General features: G+C 33.8%; 1 non-coding gene across 1 annotated transcript; it reads left to right on the top strand.

The window, feature by feature from the left end:
- The first annotated feature begins 3,326 nt into the window (after window positions 1–3,326).
- On the top strand, window positions 3,327–3,490 carry LOC119626357 (U1 spliceosomal RNA). Its single transcript, XR_005242532.1, has one exon. It is a non-coding gene; the product is annotated as a U1 spliceosomal RNA (small nuclear RNA).
- The last annotated feature ends 8,204 nt before the right edge of the window (window positions 3,491–11,694 follow it).

The following is an 11,694-nucleotide window of genomic DNA, read 5'->3' as shown; positions in this document are numbered from 1 at the left end:
TTTTCTGTTCTTTCTGAGGAAGTAGGGAACCATATAAGAATTAACACATGTAAATGTCATAGAAGAGAAACGAGTCAATAAAAAACTGAGAAATCTTCAACATCAATATCAACTGACAGAGCTGCACCAAGACTACTTAGCTACTCCCTCTTAAGTGTCATAACTGCTTTACCCCACCCAGCAAGTGCCTTCACATTTCCTGTATTATTCAGGGTTCTGCAGAGGTAGAGAGCCAATAAGATATATGTGTATAAAACAGAGTTGATTAGGGAGAATGGCTGACATGATAAAAGGCAAAGTTCCATAATGGGCTGTCTGAAAGCTTGGGAAAGAAAAAAGCCAGTGGCATGGCTCAGTCCAAGTCTGAAAGCTTCAAAACCAGGGAAGCTGACAGCGTAACCCACAGTCTGAGGCCAAGTGCCCAAGAGCCTTTGGGAGGCTACTGGTGCAAGTCACAGAGTTCAAAGGCCAAAGAACCTGAAGTCTGATGTTCAAGGACAGGAGGAGAGGAGTCAAGCATCTGGCACAGAAAGAGAAAGAAAGTGAGAGAATCAGCAAGCTGCTTATTCCTACTTCTGCCTGCTTTGTTCTAGCTGTGTGGGCAACCAATTGTATGGTGCCCACCCATACTGATGATGGGACTTTCTCTCCCACTTTATTGACTTATATGTCCATCTCCTCTGGCAACCCACCCATACAGACACACCCAGAAAAATACTTTAGCAGCCATCTAGGCATCTCCCAATTCAGTCAAATTGACACCTAATATTAACCATCACATTCTGCTCCCAGCCTCTCTTCCCACTTAGGGGGAGATCTTTCCACACTGAAACTAGCCTTTGAAGTCTGCAAGTGGTGACTACTCCATCAAATGCACATACATCAATATAAGACAACAAGAAATATGAAAAAGCAAGAAGACATAATACCACCACAAGAATGTAGAGGCTGACCCCAAACAAATGAAAGCCTACAAATTTCCTGACAAAGAATACAAAGTAATTATTTTAAGGAAGATCAGCAAACTCCAGGAAAATACAGAGAAACGACTTATTGAAATCAGAAAAGCGATAAGTGATTTGAAACGAAAAATTTTGCAGTTAAAATTATTTATTTAAATTATATAATTATAAATAATTATTAAATGATTAATATTTTAAATTAATTATTTGAGTCTATGAATATCTTTATCATTAAATAATTTTTGCATTATTAAAAAATCAAGTAGAAAATTCTAGAGCCTAAAAATATGATGAATGGAAAAAAAAGTTAATACAGAAAGTTAACAGCAAATTAAGTATAAGAATCTGTGAACTTGAAGTAATGTAAATATACTGAGAAAACAGAAAAAAGAAAACAAAATAAATAAGAAGAAAGCTTATGAGATTTATGGAATAGCATCAAAAAAGGAAAACCCAAATCATAGAAACTTTATGACGAGAAAAGTGGCAGAAATTTTATTCAAATAAATAATAGCAGAAAACTTTGCAAATCTGGGGAAAGATATAAATATCCAGATACAAAAGGTTAAATGTCCCAATCAGAGTCAATCCAAACAGTCTACATCAAGACATTGTAATCAAATTATCAAAAATCAAAGACAGGATACTGAGAGCAGCAAAGGACGTAAATCACGTATCAGGGAGTTTCAGTAGTTTTAGCAGGGGACTTTTTAGCAGATATAGATTAGGAGAAAGTGGAATTATTATTCTACTTTCAAAATGGATATTTTGAAATATTCAAATATTCAAGTATATTCAAAATGCTGAAGGAAAACAATTGTGAACCAAGAATACCATACCTAGCAAAGCTCTTCTTTGGAAATAAAGAGGAGATAGATTTCCCAAGCAAACAAAAGCTGAGGGAGTTCATCATCACCAGATCTGTCTTACAAAAAATGTTAAAGGTAGTACTTCAAGATGAGATTAAAAGATGCTAATTAGTAACAAAAAAATGAAAATATAAAACTCACAGGTAAAAATAATTTCACAACCATATTAAGAATACTCTGATACTATCATGATGGTGTGTAAATTACTTCTGTCTTTAGTATGAAGATTAAAAGACAAAACTACTAAATAGCTGCAATAATTTGTTAGGGAATAAACAATACAAAAACATTTAAATTTGGTATTAAAACTATAAAAATGTATGTGGGTGGAGTAAATTTGTAGAGTTATCTTATGCAATGAAAATTAAGTTTGTTATCAGCTTAAAATAGCTTCTATATAATATATAAAATGTTTTACATTAAGCCTCATGGTAACCACAAATAAAAAAGCTATAGTAGATATACAAAAGGTAAAAAGTAGAAAATCTAAGGCATACGACTAGAGAATATTATCTAATCACAAAGGAAAACAGCAAGAAAAAAAGGAAGGACGAAGGATCTTCAAAACAACCAGAATACAATGAGCAAAATGGCATTAGTGAGCCCTTACCTATCAATATATTACCTAGAAGACAGATTAAATTCTGCAACCAAGAAACACAGAGTGGCTAAATAGAGTTTTAAAAAAATCAATTATGTGAATCATTTCACTTTTTAAGGACACAAATACAGTAAAGTGAAAGAATGAAAAAATATATTCCATTCAAATGAAAGCCAAAAGACAGCAAGGGTAGCTATACTGTTATTTAAGTAAAAATCTATATAACAAGACAAAAAGGATCATTATATAATGATGAAGGGTTCAATTTATCAAGGAGATGTAGGAATTATAAACATGTATGCACCACCAATCAAAACATCTAAACATATAAAGCAAATATTAATAAATCTGAAGAAAGAGATAGACTGCAATATAACAATAGTAGGGGACATCAATATCCCACTTTTAACAATGAACAGATAATCCAGACAGAAAAGCAATAGCAAAACATTGAACTTGAACTATACTTTAGACCAAATGGACCAAAGAAACATATACAAGGCAGTCCATCCAATAGGGATAGAATACACATGTTGGTTTAGAATCATATCACATGGTAGGCACAGAACAAGTCTTAACAACTTTAAGAGAATTGAAATAACATCAAGAATTTTTTTCTGACCACAATGGTATGAATAAAACGGTATAAATGGAGAAATTCTGGAAAATTCACAATATGTGAAAATTAAACAACATGCTTCTGAACAACAAATGGGTCAAATAAAATTGAAAGAGAAATTATAAACATCTTGAGACAAGCAAAAATAGAAAAACAACATATGAAAACTTAGGGGATGCAGCAAAAGTGGTTCTAAGAGTGAAGTTAGACCTACATGAAACATATAAACACCTGCATGAAAACAGAAGCAATATATCAAAGAAATAACTGAACACACACTTACCTGGCAGGGGAGATACCATGGTCATGAAGGTGGTTTTCCCAGGGCGAAGCTTATCCATTGCAGTCCGGATATGCTGACCCCTGTGATTTCCCCAAATGTAGGAAACTGAAATGTGTAATTTGCAGTAGTGGGGGACTGCATTCACGCTTTCCCCTAAAAAAAAAAGAAAGAAAGAAAGAATGAAAGAAAATAAATAACCAAACATTACACCTCAAATACCTAGAAAAAGAAGAATAAACTATGCATAAAGTTAGTAGAATGAAGGAAATAAGATCGGCATATAGATACATGAAATAGGGACTAGAAAAATCATAGAAAACATCAACACAAATAAGAGTTGATTTTTTAAAAAGATAAACAGACTATGCCTGTAATCCCAGCACTTTGGGAGTCCCAGGCGGGCGGATCACGAGGTCAGGAGATCGAGACCATCCTGGCTAACACGGTGAAATCCTGTCTCCACTAAAAATACAAAAACAAAATTAGCCGGGCGTGGTGGCAGGTGCGTGTAGTAGAATGGCGTGAACCTGGGAGGCGGAGCTTGCAGTGAGTCGTGGAGACTGTGCCACCGTACTCCAGCCTGGGTGACAGAGCAAGACTGCATCTCAAAAATAAATAAATGAATAAAAATAAACAAAATTGGTCAACCTTTAGCAAGACTAACTTAAAAAAACGAGAGAAGACTCAAATACATAAAATTATAAATGAAAAAGGAGACATTACAACTGATACCACAGAAATATAAATAATCATAAGGGGGTGCACTTGTACACTAACAAACTGAACAAATACCTAGACACATACAACCTATCAACACTGAATAATGAAGAAAGGGAAAATCAGAATAGATAAATAATAAGTAGGGAGATTTAATAAATAATTAGAAGTCTTCCATCAAAGACAAACTTAAGACCCTTATTCACCATGATAAAGTGGAATTTATCCCTGGGGTGCAAAAATGGTTCAACATAAGCAAATACATAAATGTGATATACCATACTAACAGAATGTAAAACAAACAAACAAAAAGAACCCATATCTTTTGTCATATACAAAAATAAACTCAAAATGGATTAAAGACTTAAATGAAAGGCCTAAAACTGTGTAATTACTAGAAAAGAACAAAAGGGAAAAGCTCTATGACACTGGTCTAAGCATGATTTTTAGATATGACTCTAAATGTACAGGCATCCAAAGCAAAAATAGACAAATAGGTTACATCAAAAACTTCTGCACAGTAAAGGAAACAATCAATAGAGTGAAGGGACAACCTACAAAATGAGATAATATATTTGCAAACCACAGTCTGACAAGTGGTTAATATTCAAAATATATAAGTAACTTAATCAACTTACTAGTAAGAAAACAAATAATCCAATTTTTAAAAAGGACAAAGGACCTAAATAGACATTTCTTTTTTTTTTTTTTTTTTTTTTTTTTTTGAGACGGAGTCTCGCTCTGTCACCCAGGCTGGAGTGCAGTGGCCAGATCTCTGCTCACTGCAAGCTCCGCCTCCCGGGTTCACGCCATTCTCCTGCCTCAGCCTCCCGAGTAGCTGGGACTACAGGCGCCCGCCACCTCGCCCGGCTAGTTTTTTGTATTTTTTTTAGTAGAGACGGGGTTTCACCGGGTTAGCCAGGAAGAAGTTATACAAATGGCCACCAGATATATGAAAATTGTTTGACATCACTAAGTATTTGAGAAGTGCAAATTAAATCACAATGAGATATTACCTCACACCTGTTAGGGTGGCTATTATCAAAAAGACCAAAGGTAAGTATTAAAAAGGATACAGAGAAAAGAGAACCCATGTACACTGTTCTTGGGACTGTAAATTAGCACAATCATTATGGAAAATGGTATGGAGATGCCCCCCAAATTAAAAAAATGGAACTACCATATAATCTAGGAACCCTACTCCTGGGTTTATATCCAGAGTATGATAATATGTCAAATAGATATTTGCACTCCATGTTCACTGCAACAACAGCCAAGATATAAAATGAACTTCAGTGCCTCTCAACAAATGATGAGATAAAGAAAATGTGGTATGTATTCACGAAGGAATGCTACTAGTGAGTAGTATTTTAAAAGAAAACACTAGCATTTGTGATGACATGGATGAACTTGGTAGAAATTATTTTAAGTGAAACAAGCCAGGAACAGAAAGAGAAATACCACAATTTCTCACTTACATGTAGAATGTATAAAAGTCAAACTCATAAAAACAAAGAGTGTAATGGTAGGTACAAGAAACTGGGAGGTGTGGTGACTGGGGAGATATTCAAAAGTCACAAAATTCCAGCTAAATAGAACTAATAACAGCACATCTATTGTATATCATGGTGGCTAAAGTTAGAAACAATACATTACATACTTAAAAATGAGTGAGAAAGATTTTTAATTATTCTTACCACAAAAAAGGTACAAGTATGTGAGATAATACATATATTAAATATCTTTATATACAACACAAACATACACAATTTTGTTAAGAACATTTTAAAAATAAAAAAGACAGTTATAACACAGATGTAAAAATTGTCATGAAGGGAATTGAAAATAACTATTTATAATGTTAAGGGACAATGAAAAAGTGGACAACATTCATAAACATATGGGTAATGTTTAAGAATCAATAGAAAATGCTATAAATAAAAAACACTATTCCCACAAATGAAGATTGTCAGAGTGGATAATAAAAACAATGCGCAACTATAGGTTGTTTATAAGAACCTCACTTTAAAATAAAAGTGAAGTTACTTTAGGTTAGAAGTAAAAGTATAGGGCTGGGCGCGGTTGCTCATACCTGTAATCCCAGCATTTTGGGAGAGAGGCGAGCGGATCACTTGAGGCCAGGAGGTCAACACCAGTCTGGCCAACACGGGGAAACCTACCTCTAATACAAATACAAAAATTAGCCAGCCATGGTGTTGCGCGGCTGTAATCCCAGCTACTCAGGAGACTGAGGCATGAGAATCACTTGAACCCAGGAGGCAGAGGTTGCCATGAGCCAAGATTGTGCCACTGCACTCTAGCGTAGGCAATAGAGTGAAACTCTGTCTCAAAAAAAGGAGAAGGAGTAAAGATATGGAAAAATACATGCCATACTAGCCATACTAACTATATTAGTCCATTCTCATGTTGCTAAAAAAGACATATGGAAGATGGGGTAATTTATAAAGGAAACACATTACAAGAAAAAACAAAAACAAAAACAAATACTGCAGACCAGTATCTCTCATAGACACAAAAATTATTTGGAAAGTATTAGCAAATTGAAACTAACAGTGAGTGAATGAAATTTATTTCAGGTATGGCTCAACAATTAAAAAATTAATCAGTGCACCCTACAACATGAACAAACTAGAAAAGAAAAATCATAAAATCTTATCAATTGATTCAGAAAGAACATATAAAAAAATCCAACACTCATTCATGACAAAAACTCTCAGCAAACTAAGAACACATGAAAACATCCTGCACTTGATAGGTAATATCTGTGGAAAATCTATAACTAACATTGTCCATAATGTTGAAAAAGTGGATACTTACTCCTAAAACAGAGAACAAGGCAAGAATGTCTTTTTTCACCACCCTTATTCAACATTGCATTGGAAGTCCTAGCTAGTGCAAGAAGTCAAGTAAAATAAATTAATCAAAAGGTATAAGAGAAAAGGAAGAAATAAAGCTGTCTTTGTTCACAGATGACAATCAGAGATGATATGATTGTCTGTGTAGAAAATCCCAAAGAATCAATGGAAAAAGACCACCTGAAAATAACAAGTAATTATTGCAACAGTACAGGATACAAAGTTAATTTGAAAAATCAAATGTTTTCCTATATATCAGCAATAAACATTTAGAATTTGAAATTAACAACATAATACCATTAGGATCTATATGTGGAAAATTACAAAATGCCAATATAAAAAACAATGAAACTCCAAATAAATGAGGAGATATTCTGTGTTTCTGTATTGGTAGATTCATTACTGTTAAGATGTCAATTCTTCCCAGCTTGATGTATAGATTCAGTGCAATCTCAGTCAATATATCCCAAACTATTTGGTAGATATTAAGAAACTGACTCTAAAGTCTATATGAAAAACCAAAAGACCTAGAATAGCCAACATAATATTGAAGATGAAAAATAAAGGTGGAGAGCAGATGCTACTCAATTTTAAGAAATATTATATGTCTGCAATAATTAAGAGAGTATGGTATTTGTGAAAGTACAGAGAAAAGGCATGAGGAGAAGGCTGGAGTTATCAATAGACCATATTGGAGAACTCAGAAATAGATTCACATATATAATCAAATAATATTTGACAACAGGGCCATACAAATTAAATGGAGAAAGGCTAATCATTTCAAGAAATGGTGCTGAAATAATGGAACATCAATATGCCAAATAGTGAAGATAGACAGAGACCTTACCCCTTATAGGAATATTAACCGAAATGGATCTTAGGCCAAAATGTAAAATACAAAACTATAAAACTCTTTGAAAAAGGCATAGGAGAAAATCTTCGTGAACTTGGCTGTGGTGATGAATTTTTAAGTATAACACTAATAGTACAACCCCTAAAAGTAAAAAAGAAATAATGTTTGACATTATTAAACATACAATTTCTGCTCTGGGAAACACATTAAGAGAATGAAAAGACAAGGCACAGGTTGGTAGACCTCAAAACACATATCTGAGGAAGTACTTGTATCAAAAATAGACAAAATACCCTTAATACTCAACAATAAATAAACAGCCCAATTGAAAATTGTCACAAAAAATGAAAAGATGCCTTATCATAGAAAAGATACAGATAGCAAATAAGCATATGAAAAGATTTTCAACATGGTTTGTCATTAGGAAATTGTAAACTAATACAACAATAAGATATCTCTACATACCTTTTAGAATGGTTAAACTCCAGAATAAATTGACAATATCAACTGCTGGTGAGAATGCAGAGCAACGGAAATTCTCATTCACTGTTGGTGGGAATGCAAAATGGCATGGCTTCTTTGAAAGACAGTTTGGCAGTCTTAAAAAATTTAACATAGTCTTTTCATACATTCCAGTCATCATGCTCATAGGTATTTACCGAACTGATTAAAAAAAATTACCCATAATGTACATGAATGTCCATAGCAGCTCTATTCATAATTGCTAAATATTTGAAGCAACCAAGATTTCCTTCAATGTATTTGATAATGGATAAAGTATAAATCAACTGTGACACATATAGAATGAAATACTATTCATCAATAAAAATTATTCTTGATGAAGTAGAAAAACAATGAGTTATCAAGCCAACACAAAATGATGATTAATCTTAAATGCATAATGCTATGTGAAAAAGGCCAGTCTGACAAAGCTACATACTTTACAAGTCCAATTATATGACGTTTTGGAAAAGGCAAATTCTAAAGGTGGCCAACAAATCAGTGGTTAACAAGGCTTATGTTGGGGCATACTGCATAGGTTAAGCACAAGGATTTTTAGTGAGGTGAAATTATTCTCTATAATACTGTAATGGTGGGTACAAGGCAATAAGCATTGTCAAAACCTGTAAGACTGTACAACAAAAAGAATATGTCTTAATTTATGCAATTAAAAATATTTATAGGCTGGGCACAGTGGCTCACACCTGTAATCCCAGCATTTTAGGAGGTCGAGATGGGCGGATCACTTGAGGTCAGGAGTTTAAGACCTGCCTGGCCAACATGATGAAACACTATCTCTACTAAAAAAGGCAAAAATTAGCTGGGCATAGTAGCACATGCCTGTAACTCCAGATACTCGGAAGGCTGAGGAGGGAGGATTGGTTGAACCTGGGAGGTGGAGGTTGCAGTGAGCCAAGATCGTGCCAGTGCACTCCAGCTTTGGTGACAGAGCAAGACTTTGTCTCAAAAAAAAACAAACCAAAAAAAAAGGAATTTCAGGATGGAAGACAAAATGTGACAAATGAATCTAAATTTATTACAAATGTATGAAACAAATCTGTCGGTTTTTTGAGGTTATCATTTGTTTTATCTTCTGTCCTGAAGATAGTTTTGGTCATTCCACAATTTTAGATGAATTGGAATTTCTCAGCACCATCTTCTAATTTTCAATATCATACTAAGCATTATATTAACAAGCTAATTATCTCTATTTGATAGGTGATCCTTGATTATTGAATGTCAAAAATATCTTATTTGGCTTCTGAATTTTTAGCCATTTTACATTGTTATTATTACTGATAATTTCTGGAATCATCAATTTATGTTTTTGATTAATACTGAAAATTTTTCATACGATTTCAATTGTTGCCTCATTTTCACAGTGTCTGTTTTCTCTTTCTGGACTCTAATAATTTTCATACTGATTTTTTTTCTTCTATCTTTGTAGTCATTTGATCGCTTAACTTTTATTTCATATTTTAAGTCCCTGTCTCTATCTCCTGTATTCTGAATAGATACTGCAGCTGTGTTTAACTTACTGTTTAAAATATAAGTTTTTAAATTTGGAATTATAAACACACAGAAACACATACATACATGTATGCACATGATTTATTTAACATTATTTATTATTTTTGGTCATGCCATATCTGAAATCTATGAATATTTTCATCTCTTTTGGTGGTTTCTGGTCACTCATTCATAGAATATTGATTTTCGTGTTTTCTAATTTTTGTATGAACTCATTTTATTGATTTTGATATTTGAGTTGAAAATTCTGAGGGCTTGAATTAAGAATGCTTTCATAAAGACAGGACTTTCATCTGCTCTGTTAAGAGCCATTTTAGCTTCTTTGAATCATCCCTTCCCTACATTCCTTTGAACAAAGGCTTAGTCTCTTTAATATTGCAGTGAGGTAGGCTTTCCCCATCAGGTTAACCTTGCCTTTTATTTCTGATCTTGCTTTCTTTGCACTGCTTCATGCTACTTGCACTGATGCCACCTCCTGAATTCAGTGTCTTCTTTCCTTTCCTGTCTTTTGTTTGTTTGTTTTAATTTCATTGCTTTCTATTAAGTACAGGCATGTACTAAAATATATGTTTTGTGTAGTACGAAAGTACGCCTCCCAAGATATCTAGCCCACCAATGAAATGGTAAAATTTCTTAACCAAATTTTATGAAGATTTTTAGAACTTAATAATATGATTATACATGCACATGATTTTGTGTTCTGCATGCAACCAATTTAACATTACCAGAAAGACTAGAGGAAGATTCAGGGAAAGATATATGGAACAAAAAAAACTATACTCTGTTACTCCCTTTCTACTCCAAACCCTTAATGATAGTGAATGAAATATAATAGAAAAAGTTATTTTTATAACTATTAGCTTATGTTAGGAATTATAAATATTCACATATTTCTAACATATATTTCTCAGAAATATAAGTTTTATTTAATTTTCATTATATCTTTGTAAGGTAGGTATTATTATTATTATTATTATTATTATTATTATTCTTATTTTGAGACAGAATCTCGCTCTTTGGCCAGGTTGGAGTGCAGTGGTGCGATCTTGTCTCATTGCAGCCTCCACTTCCTGGGTTCAAGTGATTCTCCTGCCTTGGCCTCCTTAGTAGCTGGGACTACAGGCACATGTCACTCGCCCAGTTAATTTTTGTATTTTAGACCATGTTGGCCAGGATGGTCTCCATCTCTTGACCTTGTGAACCACCTGCCTCAGCCTTCCAAAGTGCTGGGATTACAGGCGTGAGCCACCGTGCCCGGCCTAAGGTAGGTATTATTAATATTTATTGTTACTCTAATTATTATAGTTTAAGATACTGAGGTCAAGAGTAGTTATCAAATTTAGATAGCCTGTGTCTAGATGTAATGCTTTTGCACCTCACTGTATTTGAAAACATTAAGCATTTTGGTGGTGTGGTGGCAGAAAGGAAAGAGCAAATTGGATCACAGTTTAAAAGCAAAAAATGGTAATCAAGATTTTGAATTCTGAAGGGTATTGGAGGCTTCAAGTAATTCATGTAAGATGGTGGACTAAAGTCAAGGCTACTGCTTGAAGTCTAGAACTGGAGTGAACCCCTGTTCCTTTATGAAGGTAAAAATATATATATAGTTTGTTCAAAAAGGAGGCATGACCACAATACTGGAGACATATTTTTCAATATGAAATAGCGTCTATCGAATAAAACTTGAAAGTGGAGGCAGCTCATTGTGCACAAGATAAAAGAGGAACTAATTTATCACACAGAGGTGCATAATAAGTCTGGGCATAGATTGTATGCAGTATAAATCATGCTTCATGGAAAAGGAATCCTTTACCTATAATTCTTAACAAACTTCAGGGAAGGTAGATAGAGCTTCCTTGTTACAATAATGACCTTGTTAGGAA

This window comes from Chlorocebus sabaeus, chromosome 21, assembly GCF_047675955.1.
Source record: "Chlorocebus sabaeus isolate Y175 chromosome 21, mChlSab1.0.hap1, whole genome shotgun sequence".
Taxonomy (NCBI): Eukaryota; Metazoa; Chordata; class Mammalia; order Primates; family Cercopithecidae; genus Chlorocebus; species Chlorocebus sabaeus.
This window is presented reverse-complemented; position numbering and strand designations above follow the sequence as displayed.